The sequence below is a fragment of the Microcebus murinus genome, chromosome 11 (assembly GCF_040939455.1).
Source record: "Microcebus murinus isolate Inina chromosome 11, M.murinus_Inina_mat1.0, whole genome shotgun sequence".
NCBI classification, from domain to species: Eukaryota; Metazoa; Chordata; class Mammalia; order Primates; family Cheirogaleidae; genus Microcebus; species Microcebus murinus.
This window is the reverse complement of record NC_134114.1, coordinates 87,195,765-87,210,077: the sequence shown is the minus strand read 5'-3', so window position 1 is coordinate 87,210,077 and position 14,313 is coordinate 87,195,765. Positions and strand designations below refer to the sequence as shown.

Sequence of the window (14,313 nt, the reverse complement as noted above, 5' to 3'; positions counted from 1 at the left end):
GTCCCACATTCAAAATACATGCACCCTCCTCAAAGGTTTCCAAGGGTCTTTTCCCTGTATAGGATCAGTTCGAAGTCTAAAATCTCATCTAAATATCATCAGCTCAAAATCAGGTGTTGACGAGGCTCCTGTGTATAATTAATTCTGAGCACAATTCCTACCGTGTTTCCCTGAAAATAAGACCTACCCATAAAATAAGCCCTAGCAGGATTTCTAAGCATTTGCACAATATAAGCCCTACCCTGAAAATAAGACCTAGTGATGGGCGGGGCTACGCAATGTATCTGCACAACCCAGGCATTTCATCGCGGAGCAGTAAAGAACATGAGCAGCCCTTCTCATTTGCCCCATGAGAGCTCTATTGCTCAACATGACAGATTGGGGCCAAAGGTTCTAAAAGGAAATAGAGTCGTAAGAAATTCAGGATGGAATTCGGGGTTCGCAGAGTTATGAGATGTTCCAGAAGAAGACGACTTAACTATATTTGAATAAATGTAGATTGTTGTACTGTACTTAAAAAAAAAAAATAACACATCCCCTGAAAATAAGCCCTAGGGTGTCTTCTTGAGGAAAAATAAGTATAAGACCCTGTCTTATTTTCGGGGAAACATGGTATCTATTTATGGGCCTATGAAACTAAAGAGACAGATTACCTGCCCCACACTCTCAACATACAATGTGGGATAGGCATAAGATAGCAGTGACAGGCATTTCAGTTCAAAATGAAGGTACAAAGAAGTGAACAGTCCAAAGCACAGCCAGCTGGGCCAACCCCATTGGGTTTCAAAACTTGGGAATAATTCTCCCTGACTCTGTGCTTCATTCCCTAGGGTCTTGGCTTTTCCCATCCAGGCTCTTGGTTCTTCGCTTTGGGTGAGGGTCAGTGGGGGTCATTCTTAGAATTCTGCCTACCATAGCAATGATTTGACTTTTTGTGTAGCTCACATTTCCCATATCTTGAGGGATTCATGGCAGATACATAGTAACACATGATATGGTGACAAGCATACTATAACCCAAATGTTTATAAAGCTAGTAAAATGGCACCCCAGTTTTTTTTTGTTTTTTGTTTTTTTTTTTTTTTTGAGACAGAGTCTCACTCTGTTGCCAGGCTAGAGTGCCATGGCATCAGCCTAGCTCACAGCAACCTCAAACTCCTGGGCTCAAGCGATCCTCCAGCCTCCACCTCCTGAGTAGCTGGGACTACAGGTATGTACCACCATGCCCAGCTAATTTTTTCTATATATATTTTTAGTTGTCCAGATGATTTCTTTATATTTTTAGTAGAGATGGGTCACACTCTTGCTAAAGCTGGTCTTGAACTCCTGACCTTGAGCAATCTGTCTGCCTTAGCCTCTCAGAGTGCTAGGATTGCAGGCGTGAGCTACCACGCCTGGCCAGCACCCCAGCTTTTAAGCATGATGATATTAATCACCATATACCAAATGATGACTAAGTCCCTTGGCATATTCCCCCAGCAATGATCTCATACTCATAAGTGATGACTTCTAGAAGTAAGGAGCATCCATCCATTGGTAATGGTGATCTGACAGATGATTATTTCAATAATGAAATATGAGGAGACAAAAGAACTGAGAAAAAAGTTCCCAATAAATGCTTTAAACAAATCCATTAGCGTTTCTTTAAGCCGATGTTTCTCTAGAATAGTTAATTCTCATCAATAAGAAAAAGCGAAGCAAATATCACTTACATTTGGGTAGTCAATTTCCTAGTCTAAAATAAGGGATCCCTAAGACTGAATCTAGGCACAATGTCTAGCATATGGAAGACTTTTGGGGGAATTTCAGCAGTGGCATTTAAATCATGCAACCTTGGAGACCACGTCCATGCAAGCTATCCTGACTTTGAACAAAGTCATGAGAAGGCTGACATGGGCAAAAGAGAGAGAAGAATATAGTTCACAATAATTTGTTGTGTATTTCAAAATAACTAGAAGAGAATTAGAGTGCTCCTAAACATGAAGAAAAGATAAATATTTGTGGTGATGGTTGTCCCAATCACTCTGATCTGATCATTACACAGTATATACATGTATAAAAATATCACATGTGCCCCCAAAATATGTACAACTATTATATGTTAATTTAAAAAAGAGGGAGAGAAGGTCTTTAAAGAACTACAGTAGGCAGGGGAAAAGGTAAAGACCACTTAGTACTTGAAGCCTAGAACATAATTGTGTGTCTGATTCTGATTCAGAGGTTATCTCTGAGATTTCTGAGTAGAGAGGGGAGAAGGGTTATTATTGTTGGAACAGCAGGCCAGAGATAGCATTGGCAATAAATAGAAAAGCGGACTAGTAGACAGAGGTGAGCTGAGGATGGGGGAAGAGTGTACAGCGATAGATAACGTGCACATTTCGTTCTTCACAAATTAAAACAATGGCCCCAACCTGCTGTCAGCACACAATGTTCCCTGAGGCATTTTTCAAGAAGCGCTCATGGACTTTTGCTAATGTCAGCATCATTTCTTATCCAGTCTCTCCCGTGAACAAGGCCACGGATTATAGTGGGTTATTGTTGCAATTACTACAGTGCACACAGGGTTATGTGAAAATTCAGTTTGTGGAGAGAAAATCACACAAATTTAACCATCACGGGTAGAACTCTGGTTGTGGCCTTTTTAGATAATCTAATGGGTGCCATTTATTGAGTGCCTCCTATGTGTAAAACATGGTGTTACGTGTTTTAAAAAGGTTATCTCGTTCAGTTCTCAAAGAAATCCTTTGGCAGTAGGAATTTTTGGCCCCAATTTAAAGTCGAGACAACTGGGGCTCTGAAAGAGGTTATTATTCATATTTCCCAATGACACAGTGGTGGTTGCTTCCGTAGCACTCTGCATACTTTTCTCATGGTTTACCCACTAAATTGAGATGGCCTGTGTATGTGTCTGTCACCAACACCAGACTGTGAGGTTGTGAGGAAGGGGACCCTTCTTATCTGAACCTAATGTGGCCAGTCCACGTGTGTTGAACCGAATTGTCTGCCTCTTAAAGCCTGAGCTCTTATCATCTGGCATGATGTGCTAACCACCTAAACTCAGCAGCTGTAAAAACATAAAAATGTGGCAGGGACACAATTAGGGCCTGGAGTCGAGGAGAGCCAGCGTTTTAGTGTCGGAAGGCCTCCAAGAAATGGCCTCTGTCCTTCCCTTCGGAAGAATTCATTCTCAAAATTCTTTGTTCAAACACTTTCTTCTTGATGAAAAGAAACTAGACTCCGTGAACGGCACATAGAAACTGTTGTAAAAAGCTTTCTTCCTCCAACTTCCTCTTGCCCTCCCTCCACCAGCCCACAGGACGACAACAGAAGTTTGACAGTAGTTACCGAGTGCTTCCTGCGTTCCTGGCGCTACTGGTTGGCCCTGTAGAACAGGACACTGGAGCTCACAGGTTCACAGACAGTAAATGAGGCCCGACAGCAGTGAGGAGCGCAGAGGCTACGAGAATAAACTAGGGGGGCCCAACTTGGTCTTCGGGGTGAGGACAGATATGAGGGCCATTTAAGTGGAGGCCTAAAGGCTCAGTAGGCATCAGCCAGGAAAAGACTGTGAGCAGGGACTGAAGCTGAGTGATGCACAAGAGTCTAGCACAGCCACGAAGCAGTATCAATGTGGCAGATGCAGAGACGTGGAGGAGAGAGGTAAGAATCAAAGGCGTGGAGCGGGTGGAGGCCAGATCCTGGAGGGTCTTGGAAACAACATGAACATCTGCAGACTTTTTCCCAAGAGCAGGGAGAAGCCACTGATCTAGAGGAGCAGCATGGCATGCATATGTCCCTTTCTCTCTGGGCAGCTGGGGGAAAGTTGGTTAAGGTGGCAAGAGCAGTTGTGGGAAGACCAGTGAGGAGGCTAAAGCCTCAGGCTGGAAGGGTTGACGACAGTTTTTAAAATATCCCCACTGCCTGACACCACCACTCCTACATTCGCCACCAAGTTATGTCTCTGATGGATACTTTGTATCCATCACGGAATAGTCTGGAAAGTCCGTGATTACAGTGCTGTTGACTGTGTGGTCTAGCCCCTGCCTGCCTCTAGCTTGTGGGTCCAGATCTCCCTCTCATTTGCATTCACAAATACTACATTCCCTTTGGCTTTATTTTACTTTCACAAAAGCACTGACTTCTTTTCTCACCTCAAGACAGGCCCTTAGCAACTCCACCTGGACCACCCTTTCTCCCTGCTCTCATTTCCTAGTTCATTGCTCCAGTTCTAGCTCTCCCATTAGGTGATGTCTCCCCAGGACAGCCCACCCTGACCCCTAAGAATAGGTCAGGCCTCCTGTTGCACGTCCTCAAAAGCATGCTGTGTTTCTTCTTCCTAGAGCTCATCTCACGTTGTATACATATTATGTTTATTTGTCTATGATTTGTGAGGAACCTTTCGATAGCAGTGAGTGAAATCCAACTCACAATGACCTAAGCAAAAGACCAAACGTGGCGGGTGGAGGCATGTATTGGCTCACATAACTGAGGGGCTGGGCCAGGGTTAGCAGGTTGCCTAGCCCCAGCGAGCGTCATTCCACCATCCCGGAGGTGAGTGGCACAGTGGTACTGGCTAGGGGATATTTGGTCTCTGACATGGCGGTTCCATCTCTCCTTGTTGGTGTTGACTTCAGTCACCGGTAGGCTAGCTCCGTGTGCCGGAACCCCGAGGCTCCCGGCTCATGTCCTCCCAGCTTCAGGCACAGTGGGAAGAGATTCTCTTTATCACCATGTTCACAGAAAGTCCCTAAACTGATTTAAAAAAATAAAAGTGAGGTATGTAAAAAGACTCTCTCTCTTAGGTAACAGAAATCCAGAGCTAGGTGGTTTCTAGCTTGTATGTTGCGCCTCAGTGACAGGGACACAGACCAAGGCCAGATGTCTAGGCCCCCACTGGCATGGACATCCTCACGGAGGCTGGTCCTAGCAGGTAGAGTTCAGAGGATGGGATTCCCTGGTAAGGTGTCTACTCAAAGAAGCCAGAGACCACAAAACGAGAGGAGCGAGTACAAACCATAATCAATACGAGCTATCCATAGATGATCCAATGCAACGTGGTCATGTGTCAGGCCTGTCTACAAATGGGCAGGGAACCCAGGGGTTAGGAGTCTAGGGGGCAGGAAGTGGGGGAGAAGGCAGGTAGGAAGCAAGTTAAGGGAAACAGCTCAGGATGTGAACCATAAGCTAGAGCAGGGTGGAGAGGCCTGTTCTCCCTGGTATTTCCCCAACAATGGGGCTGGAAGACTGTTAGCTACAAGTTGCAAGGTAGGTCCCAGAGAGGCGGGAATCTTTCAAGGAGCCAACTATACCCAGCAGTTCATTCCCAGATCTAGGGACTGAGGGGCACGGAGAATGGCAACTCGGAGAGCAAACACCTGTTACGGAGGACATATATTGGGGAAGCGATATAGCACCTCGGGTCTGGAGTCAGATTGTCTGGATACAGATTCTAGCCTGCCACTTACTAGCTGTGTGTGATTTTGGTTAAATTACTCAACTGCCCTAACCCTTGTTTTCCCCATGTGTGTAGAAGTATTTACGATGTCTGTTATGAAAATTAAATAATGTCGCAATCCCAACCTTTTTTGCACAGCTTGTTACACACAGAAAAACTAAATAAATGTTCACTGTCATTATCAGTAGCAGCAAATTATAATGCTAATTAGCAACAAAGGAAACTGAGGAACAAACTGGAAACCATGGTCGGCACTAGAGCCCTTGAATGCTGGCTCTGCATTGCCACACTCTTTTCTCCTTTGGGACTTTCCATAAGGTATTCCCTGGAACCTCTTTTCCCTCTTCTACATCTGGCTAAAATTTCCACAGCTCCTTCAGACCTCAGCTTATGTGTCCCTTGCTTGAGAGCGTGGTGGCTCCTGCTGTCCCAGGGCACCGGCCTGATAAGTACACTGAGGACATGTGACTTTGCCACGCTGTGTCTAGTTTCGCCTGGGAAGTCGGGCCGAGGCTAAGTCTTCCTGTTCAAGGTCCAGCTTGGTCTCCCACACAGAGGTGAACTGAGTCTCTGCATGTGCTCATTCATTTTTATTCAGCAAATGTTCACTGAATACATCCTCTGTGCCAGGCACTCTGCTGAACTGTGGCGATTCAGAGTTGGACATCCAAACACAGCCCTTGCCTGCCCTCTTGGGCCTTGCAGTTGTACAAGGGAAACACATACAGCATCACGAGGCTCCTGGAAGAGGAGATAAGAGTACGATGGGAGGAATGGTGGGGGGTAGAAGAAGTAGGCAGGACACCAAGTGGCCTCCAGTTATAACAAGGGAGACACAGGGGCTGAGAAATTGGCAGGGTCCACCTTCACTCAGCAGGTAGGCATTTTTCTTTGAAATGGAAAAGCAGAAACTTGCAAGTATATTTTGTGAGTTTTCCTCTAGGGATAGGAGTTTACAAATGCATATTTCTCAGATAGTTATGAATGGAATAGAAATTATCTCTCTTTCTCCCCTCCCTTGCCTCAGAACCAGGACACTGCTCAAACCATTTTACTTTCCCAACACATCTAACATTTTCATTTAGGGTTTTAGCAACTTCTTGTCTCCCCAGGAACAGTGGGTGGGAACTTCACATTACTATAACTCAGGGACCTGGAATGGTGATTTTACCCAAACAGACACACCCTGGGTATTACTGTTTATTCTGAGGTTGGATGAGGCAGAACAGTAACAGGGTTCTTCTGGGCAGGGAAAATATGGGATTCTAGCCCCAGAGCCTACTGAATAGACACACTAAATTAGAGTTTGAGTATGTGCTGTTTTTCACATTTGTCTTTGTGTCTTTTGTTTTGGTTTTGAGATAGGGATGGAACAAGGGCAAATTGCTTTTTTTAGTCATTGATCCAGAAGGCAGACCGTGAGATCTAAGTCAAAGACTTGTCCTCTGGGGCCCCTTGGCTGGGTAGCCAGGGACTTGGCTGGATAGTTTTCAGTATCATGTCCCTCTAGCTGTCAGCACAACCGAATGTTGAGTTTTACTTGGCACCCTCAGGCTAGGAGAAGCTAGGTCTGGCCCTTCCCATTCGCTCAGGGTTGGGTTCTACCTGAGGAAAAATGTATAGCCATAGCATCTAGTTCAAAATACTTACATGACTTCCTAAGATGCTCCCTGACCTGCCTCCTTCATTTCTGTTGCAGGTTATTTTCCTCCCGTGTGGGGCTTCTTTCAGTTCTTCAGCAGCCAGCCCCCCTCTCGCCACTGAGCATTTCTCTCTGCTGCAGCTTTTGTCATATCTTCTCTTCTTTGTCTGCGAAAACACCCACTTAGCCTCCAGGCGTTTGCTCGGTGCTCACTGCCTCTGGAAAGCCTTCCTCCCACCACGCCTCAGCCAGATGAGGTAGTTCAGATGCTCCGGGAAGGCACAGACAGGATCTTGCTCATGCACATGTGTTCCCAGCTCACCCCTGGGCATTGCACATAGTCAGCAAGAAATACCTGTTGCAAGAATGAATGACTGAACGAACCAATGAATGAGTACATGGACAAAATTTGCCGGTCTTCCACGAATGACCGATCAGAGGATTATTTTCAATAGGGATTTGGAAGGTAAGGGGTATTTTTGGTGTGCTTGGACTGGATGTCTCAGACTAAGGAACTGAAGCTTGTCTAGAGAATGTGGGAAAACAGTTATCAGTTAAAATACCAGTAAACTGATTCAGGAAAAAAAAAATCATGGTAAACTATTTGTGCTGACCCTAAGTAGGACGGATGCACAGCAGTAGTCAGTTTCAAGGACACCCCTGCCAGCCTGCTCCTGAGGATCTCAGCCACCCTTCTCAAGGGGAGAACCTTGAGTCTATAGCACAGATCTAGCACTACTGTGCATCTTCAGTTGGTTCCTCACGGCTGCCCCACAGCAGTACTGAATTTACAAAACTGACACTAAAGGGTGATCCTCTTCTGCCTCAGAATCAGAAATTTGGTTGTAAGTATGGTAAGCTACTCTGGTCATATGTGGCAAGACGAGAAGTCAAGACTTGGCATGAGCCCTACCTACTAGATTGGGACAGGCTTTGAAGAACTAACCTAGTTGCAGAGAATAATGCCAGTGGAAGAGCCACCAATACCAGGAAGCATAGCAGCCTCAGTCAAAATTTGGGCAACAAGTGACAAGGGGTCTTCGAGTCCCAAGTACTGGGAGTCTGAAGGTGAGTTCATGGCTGGCTCCAGTGGGAAAGAGTCCTTACCATCAGGGTGGAGTTCAGGACTGGGGTGTGGACAAGACATGTTGGAACTGCCAGTTGGTGGCAGGAGAAAGAAGCCAGAAACAGGTGGGACTGGGGCCAGGAAAAGTGACCCTGCCGAGGTACTAGCTTCTTCAGAGAGTGGTCAGCAGTGAAACATGCTGGGCCTATGTAGGAAGAACCTAAAGACAGAGTCAGTGGACACAGTCGCTAGATGCCCAGGAGGTCAGGGGCCTGAGAAATGAGGTGAAGCTGCTTCTAGGGCAGAATCATCTTACAGAATGGGATATAGAGGATTCCACCAGGAGGATGAATGGCATGAGGTTCCTAGAGCTATGAGTACCTTCTGGGAGGTGTTCAAGCAGCTCTGGAATTTGGGATAATCATGTTGGTGGAGAGATAATCATCAACACTGACTCATTCCAACTGCATAGGGGGAAAAGGACCTTCAAGCTGAGTGTCCAAAGAGGTGGCTGGAAGCTGCCACTCAGGGATGAGTGTCGGTGGGTGTGCAAGAAGGCAGCTTTGACAGAGAGGCTGGAACTGGGGCAGGATGTGAAGACACCAAAAGACTGAAGTTGTAAAAGCAAAGTTCATTTTGCTGGCTCTGAAAGAAGTAAATCACCAAAAGATCATTAGGGTGTTTTAGGGCCTGGCCAGCAGGGACTTTGCAGTGTCATCTGACACATTCTCCCCTGGGCTGGGGGGAGGGGGTGGGAGTGCTCTAGACCCAGGCAGGGGAGGCAGTAGGGATTCCCTGTTCCCTGTGGAGACCTAGCTAGACCACTGCGTTAGCAGAGATCTGACTCCTCCCTCTCCAATAAAGTGTGGCTCCAGTGATTGGGCGGTGTCTCATGTGTTTGTAACTGACAAGAACCTGGCTCCATCTGACATCAGTGTGGGTGGTGACACAGAACTCAAGACCAGAGTTCCCCTCTTAGGGTGTGGCTCGGTAGGCTGTAAACCAGCTTGATAAACTCACTAACAAATAATTCTTACAACATGTGTGGGATAGCCCCTCAGCCATAAAGCCACATATCTGTGGGCCTAGGCTAACAAGCTCTATATAGCAGTCCTGGGTTTTCTGTCCGACATACCCTACTAAGATACTCAATGGGAAGGAAACATGGCTAGGACTCACAGCAACCAGACAAATGACTGGGACCCACACCTGTGATGTCACCTTCTCTTTAGAAAGTTGGAGGACAAGGACCTATAAGGCCATAGGTCTCAAACTTAGGAGGCATGAAAATTATCTCTAAGATTTGTTAAAAATGCAGAATCTTATGCTTCACATCAGAACTAATGAATCTGAATTTCTGAGAGTGTGTCCCAGGAATCTTCATTTTTAATAAATTTCCCAGGTGGTTTGTACAGGCCATATTCTAAGAAACAACAACGTAGAGGCCCATTCTGGGTTAGCAAGTAGAAATGGATTTTTAATTTTATGAGGATTGGGCCTAGAAGTAGTTGGGGAGAGATGTAGACAGTCAGACTGTGCAACAATTAATAAAAATGAGATGAGATGGATAGACATTGAGGCTGGATAATTTCTGGATTTGTCAGGCAGACTGGGACTGAGAGGCCAAGGAATTACCAGTGAGGTTGGAGCTTTCCTGGTTGACTGGACAGACACCCACACAGGCACGGACAGCCTGTCAGTCACAGACAGAAGTTGGGGTGGGAGGAAGGACTGAGACTAAAGCTGCAACCAAGGTCATCAACATCCAGGGATCACTTTCAGCTGCTCTTGCTGTGCTGACAATGGGAGTCTGCTGATGACAGTGGCCTTGTATGGGAGGTGGGGGGGTGACTTTGGCCTCTTTCCTCTGTCCTACTTCTGGGAGACTCTTAATTTTAAGCTATAAGGAATTATCAGAACAGACCCTCTGCTCCCAGATTATCAATGCATCCTCATCTCTCCAAGAAACTTGGGCTTCTGTGCTAGAAAGTCTGGGTGGTCTTTGGGTGGGCTGGGCTGGGATGTGAGCAGGAAGCTACCAATGGGTAGAAGTTGATTGTAAGATTCATTCTTAAGATTCCTTTTCATTCATTACTCCTAGAGAGCTAGAGTTAGGACCCTTCAGGAAGTTAGGACAATCCTGAAGTTAGGACAACTTCAGGAATTCAGAAAATGGAAGAAAGAAACAGATACATTTACAATAACACAAGATTTCTAGCTTGTGATAATGTGATGAGTAAAACCATGCCAAAGAGGGAGACTGTGCCAAGAGAAAATTATCAGGATTTGGTGACTGAGTTCCTGCCTCCCCATAACTTGTATCATTCAGGGAAGTAGAGACTAGACCAAAACACACAAGGGGAACCTTGAAATCTGCCTGCTAAAGAATTCTGCCCTCTATATTTCCGTGACTTTAAGATTCATTTGGGTACACAAGTTTTCTTTTTAAAACACTGGTATCTCAAGGAAGAATTCTTGCTTTAAGTAGATAACTTTAATCAGGTTGCACTCCTAAAACTTGTAAGAGAGCAGCTGTACTGAGAGAATGTGAATTTCTGGTTGAGCTGCAGAAATAGGAAGTGATGTATGAGTATTAGGATGTACTTTGAGGGAAGGGAGTGGGGACTTATGTTCATCCATAAGGGAGCCTAGGGTACCACCCTCTACCTGGTGGAGGTGGGGAGGGGAAGAAAGTGTGGCCATCTCATGTGTTCTCTTAGCTCCCTGCATCCTGGATACTGTTCCTTCCCTTCTACTGTCTTTTGGTTGGGTCCACTCCCACTAATCTTTTAAGATTCAGTTTAACCTTCACTTCCTTCCCAGACTTGCCCAAGCAGAGATGGCAGCTCTGTCCTTCGGGCTTTCATCATTGTTTATATTCATGTTTTGTTCTGACCTGTTTATAGCTACATTTCTCCCACAGACCATCAATTCTTCAAAAGCAGGGATCATGTCATATTCATCTAGTACCTAACATAATATACAATAAGATCCAATAACTTTTGACATGATGAATGAATTTATGAAAATTAAAATATCTCACCTTGGCTAAGCAAATTATCAGTGTTAAAATAATAAACTTCTAAAAGATATTTCTAAATAGCACAGGGAGCATATGCATTGCTATGCTATTTTTGCGTAACTTTTATATTTATTAAAGTGGGTTCCTTTCATACTTTTCTAAATATAACTGTTACCCAGTTAGTTACAAAAAACTAGAGGTATATTTTTATTTGTCCTGGCCTTTCCCCAAATTAGACCAAGTTAACAAAGTGTACCAAAACCATGCAAGCAGAATGTTTCACTAAAGATTCTAGTTTAAGCATAGACCTGCAGGAAGAAAACATTTAGAAATTCCCAGCAGGAATACTGTAGAAGGAATACTCTGAATACTCCACTAATTATACGAGATTACATAGACGAAAAAAATCACAAGGTGGCAAGGCAAATCTGGGGAAACTTTGAGGTACCATTTTACATGAGTCTTGGGCCTCAGGCAAGGCATAGGAGTGAGTGCTCTGGATGCAGGTAACACATTGCTCTTCCTCAAGGTAGACTGAGTATTCACCTTGGCTCCTAGAAGTGGTTCTTCTTTTTGTCTGTCTTCCCTGGGCACTACCTGAATGGGTAATTCAGACGCTATCTCTGGTTTGTTTCCCCTTTTCCAATTTTCTGGCTTCCACCTTCCATCATCTACAGACTCCTTATACTTAAGTTCATGATTCTTCTTTTTAGACCCCCAAAAGCATTCTGAGGCTTTCAGGAAGACAGTAATTGCTGATTAAACCAGAATCCAAAGTCTTAACAACCAAACCAAACCAAAAAGTGGTCCTTCCCATTCATAGACGGTAGGAAGGAGGTGAGTATGTATAAACACAATGTAAGGTCTGTATAAAAGGAAATTTAGTTGCGTTTCTAATTTAAGAAAAAAAATTATCAACAGATTAGAAGAACAAATATTGCCACAATCTTTAGAAATGGAAACAACCCCCAGTAGGGGGTTGATAAATGAATCAGTGGTTTTCAAACATTTTTGCCCACACATGAAATACTATGGACCCTCTTGCATATTTTTCAATGGACATCTAAGATTTTTCATTGTAAGTTTAAGTAGTTGCAAAGGATGGAATTTCCCACATACTATAAAAATCAGCATTTTCAAATAAAACAGTCATATTTTTAAATGAATCCAATGAAATCTAAATATCATAGCAGTTATGCCGACCACCAACCATTTAAAAAATATATGAACAAACTCTTGTTTACCTATAGGATATTTTACATAATTTCTTTTTCTTTTTGCTAGGAAAAACTCAGGTGAAATATATAATTTGTTTTTCTTTTCACACTTATAATTCCATTTTATATCCTCAACCCTCAGGAGTATAGGCTAATTAATGTATTTTTATGTTTGAATGTGTTTTATGAATCACCGTATTATATTTCTCTGCAATGAAAAATACATATAAATTTAAATTTCAAATTTCCTATGACCGAAAGACTGTAAGTGCTCATTTTCTTCTAGATTGAGGCATCATTAAATCTATTAGTAATTATCAAGTATTCAAAACAATACAAAACAAAACAAAACAATACAAAATTTAGTACAATATAATTATTAAATCTGATGTTTAACAATTAGTGCATGCATTTGTTGTTAAATACTACTTCTTACTAGAATGAGACAGAGTTCAGTATCCATGTTCTATACATGTTTCATTTTTATAAGTTCTCAGAAAATTTTTTCACATTAATAAGTAGATGGGTCTAAGGAAAGAATACAGGCGTATATTGCAGATTCAGAAACTGCTGTCCCTAAAATTAAGTGTCCACCTATCCCTTACAAATTCCACGGGGGATACACATTTTGGTTTGAAGACCACTAATGCAAAGTTTTACATCATCTTATTGAATAGACGGACAGGTCAGCTCAGGTTAAGCCTTGGCTAGGACACTGTACCCTGGGAGTACAGAACTGTGATCTACACACGAGGGATAAAGCAGTCTTTTTGGTGGTTTAATTTTTATAGATGGCTGATCTCATCCTTTATACTCTATTTTCTTGTTAGTGGTAGTAACCTTAACTTCAATTTTAGGAATCTGATTTTGCATGTATATACTGACTGCCAAAGGGAAATAAATACTATGCTCCACTTAAAAATGATTAAGACTGTAAAAACATGAGAAATGTTCAGAGTTTGGCATGGGGAAAGACGCCAAATACATAGTTTTGTGAAAATTATTATTTCAATTATGCAAAACAACATAAACCTCTGAAGACTATATGTAAATACGCAAAAATGAAGTTATGCTTTTTTAATGACTTCTAACATAGTGGCTTCTAACATAATGAAGATTACATCCACGATGCTGGGGGGCAGTCTGTCTGCCCCAATATTCTCTCTCTCTCAGAGTACTAGGAATTGTGTGATTTTAAGTTCCCCCAAAGAAAGCATTCAAAAGATTGAAGGTCTATTTTCAAAAATTATTTTTTCATCATGATTCATTATGGGTGTTATTCCCCAATCATGTTTAAACTTTTCTTCAACCTACTTTAGTACACCCCAGGTCTTAATTCTAAACTTTTTAGCTTTCTTTCATTTCCTGTTTTTCATTTCCCAGAGTTCAAGCACTCGACCTTGTTGACTTTATACTGCTCTTAGGTTTTACCATTTCTCGTAACCTTTATATTTTTTTAGAGACTATTTTAAACATTCCTTATGTTTGGCAGGCTGCAAAACTCATCTCATTTTCTGAAATATGTTTCCTCGGTGTGTTCTGAGGCGTAATTAAGACCTCAGCATATTCCAGGGCCCACGCACCAAAGGAAAGGCAGGAGAGACTAGTCCGAGAGTGTTCACGCGTACGAGAAAGTAACATTGTTTACTACTCCCCAGGGAGCTCTGGGATGCGACCAAAGGCTATCTAAACGAGCGTCTTTCGAAAACGCGAGTACATGGGTCCCGCGAGATCTCGGTAGACTCTCAGTCTACTTCGGGCCGCCGCGACGCAGCAGGGACCCGCCCCCTTCGCAACGCTCCGCCCCCCGGCGCGCCGCACGCAGGCGCGTCCTTCGCGGAGCTCGCGGCCCCGCCCCCTTCCCCGGTGCTCCGCCCCGGCCCCGGCACCCCGCCCCGCCCCGCCCCTAGGC

The 14,313-nt window shown here is 43.8% G+C and overlaps 1 long non-coding RNA gene across 1 annotated transcript; it reads right to left on the bottom strand.

Moving 5' to 3' along the window:
- Positions 1 to 6,029: 6,029 nt before the first annotated feature.
- LOC105870841 (uncharacterized) lies at positions 6,030 to 9,395 on the bottom strand. Its single transcript, XR_001153792.3, has 2 exons — positions 7,105 to 9,395; positions 6,030 to 6,195 (listed from the first exon to the last, which is right to left on the bottom strand). It is a non-coding gene; the product is annotated as an uncharacterized LOC105870841 (long non-coding RNA).
- Positions 9,396 to 14,313: the final 4,918 nt, after the last annotated feature.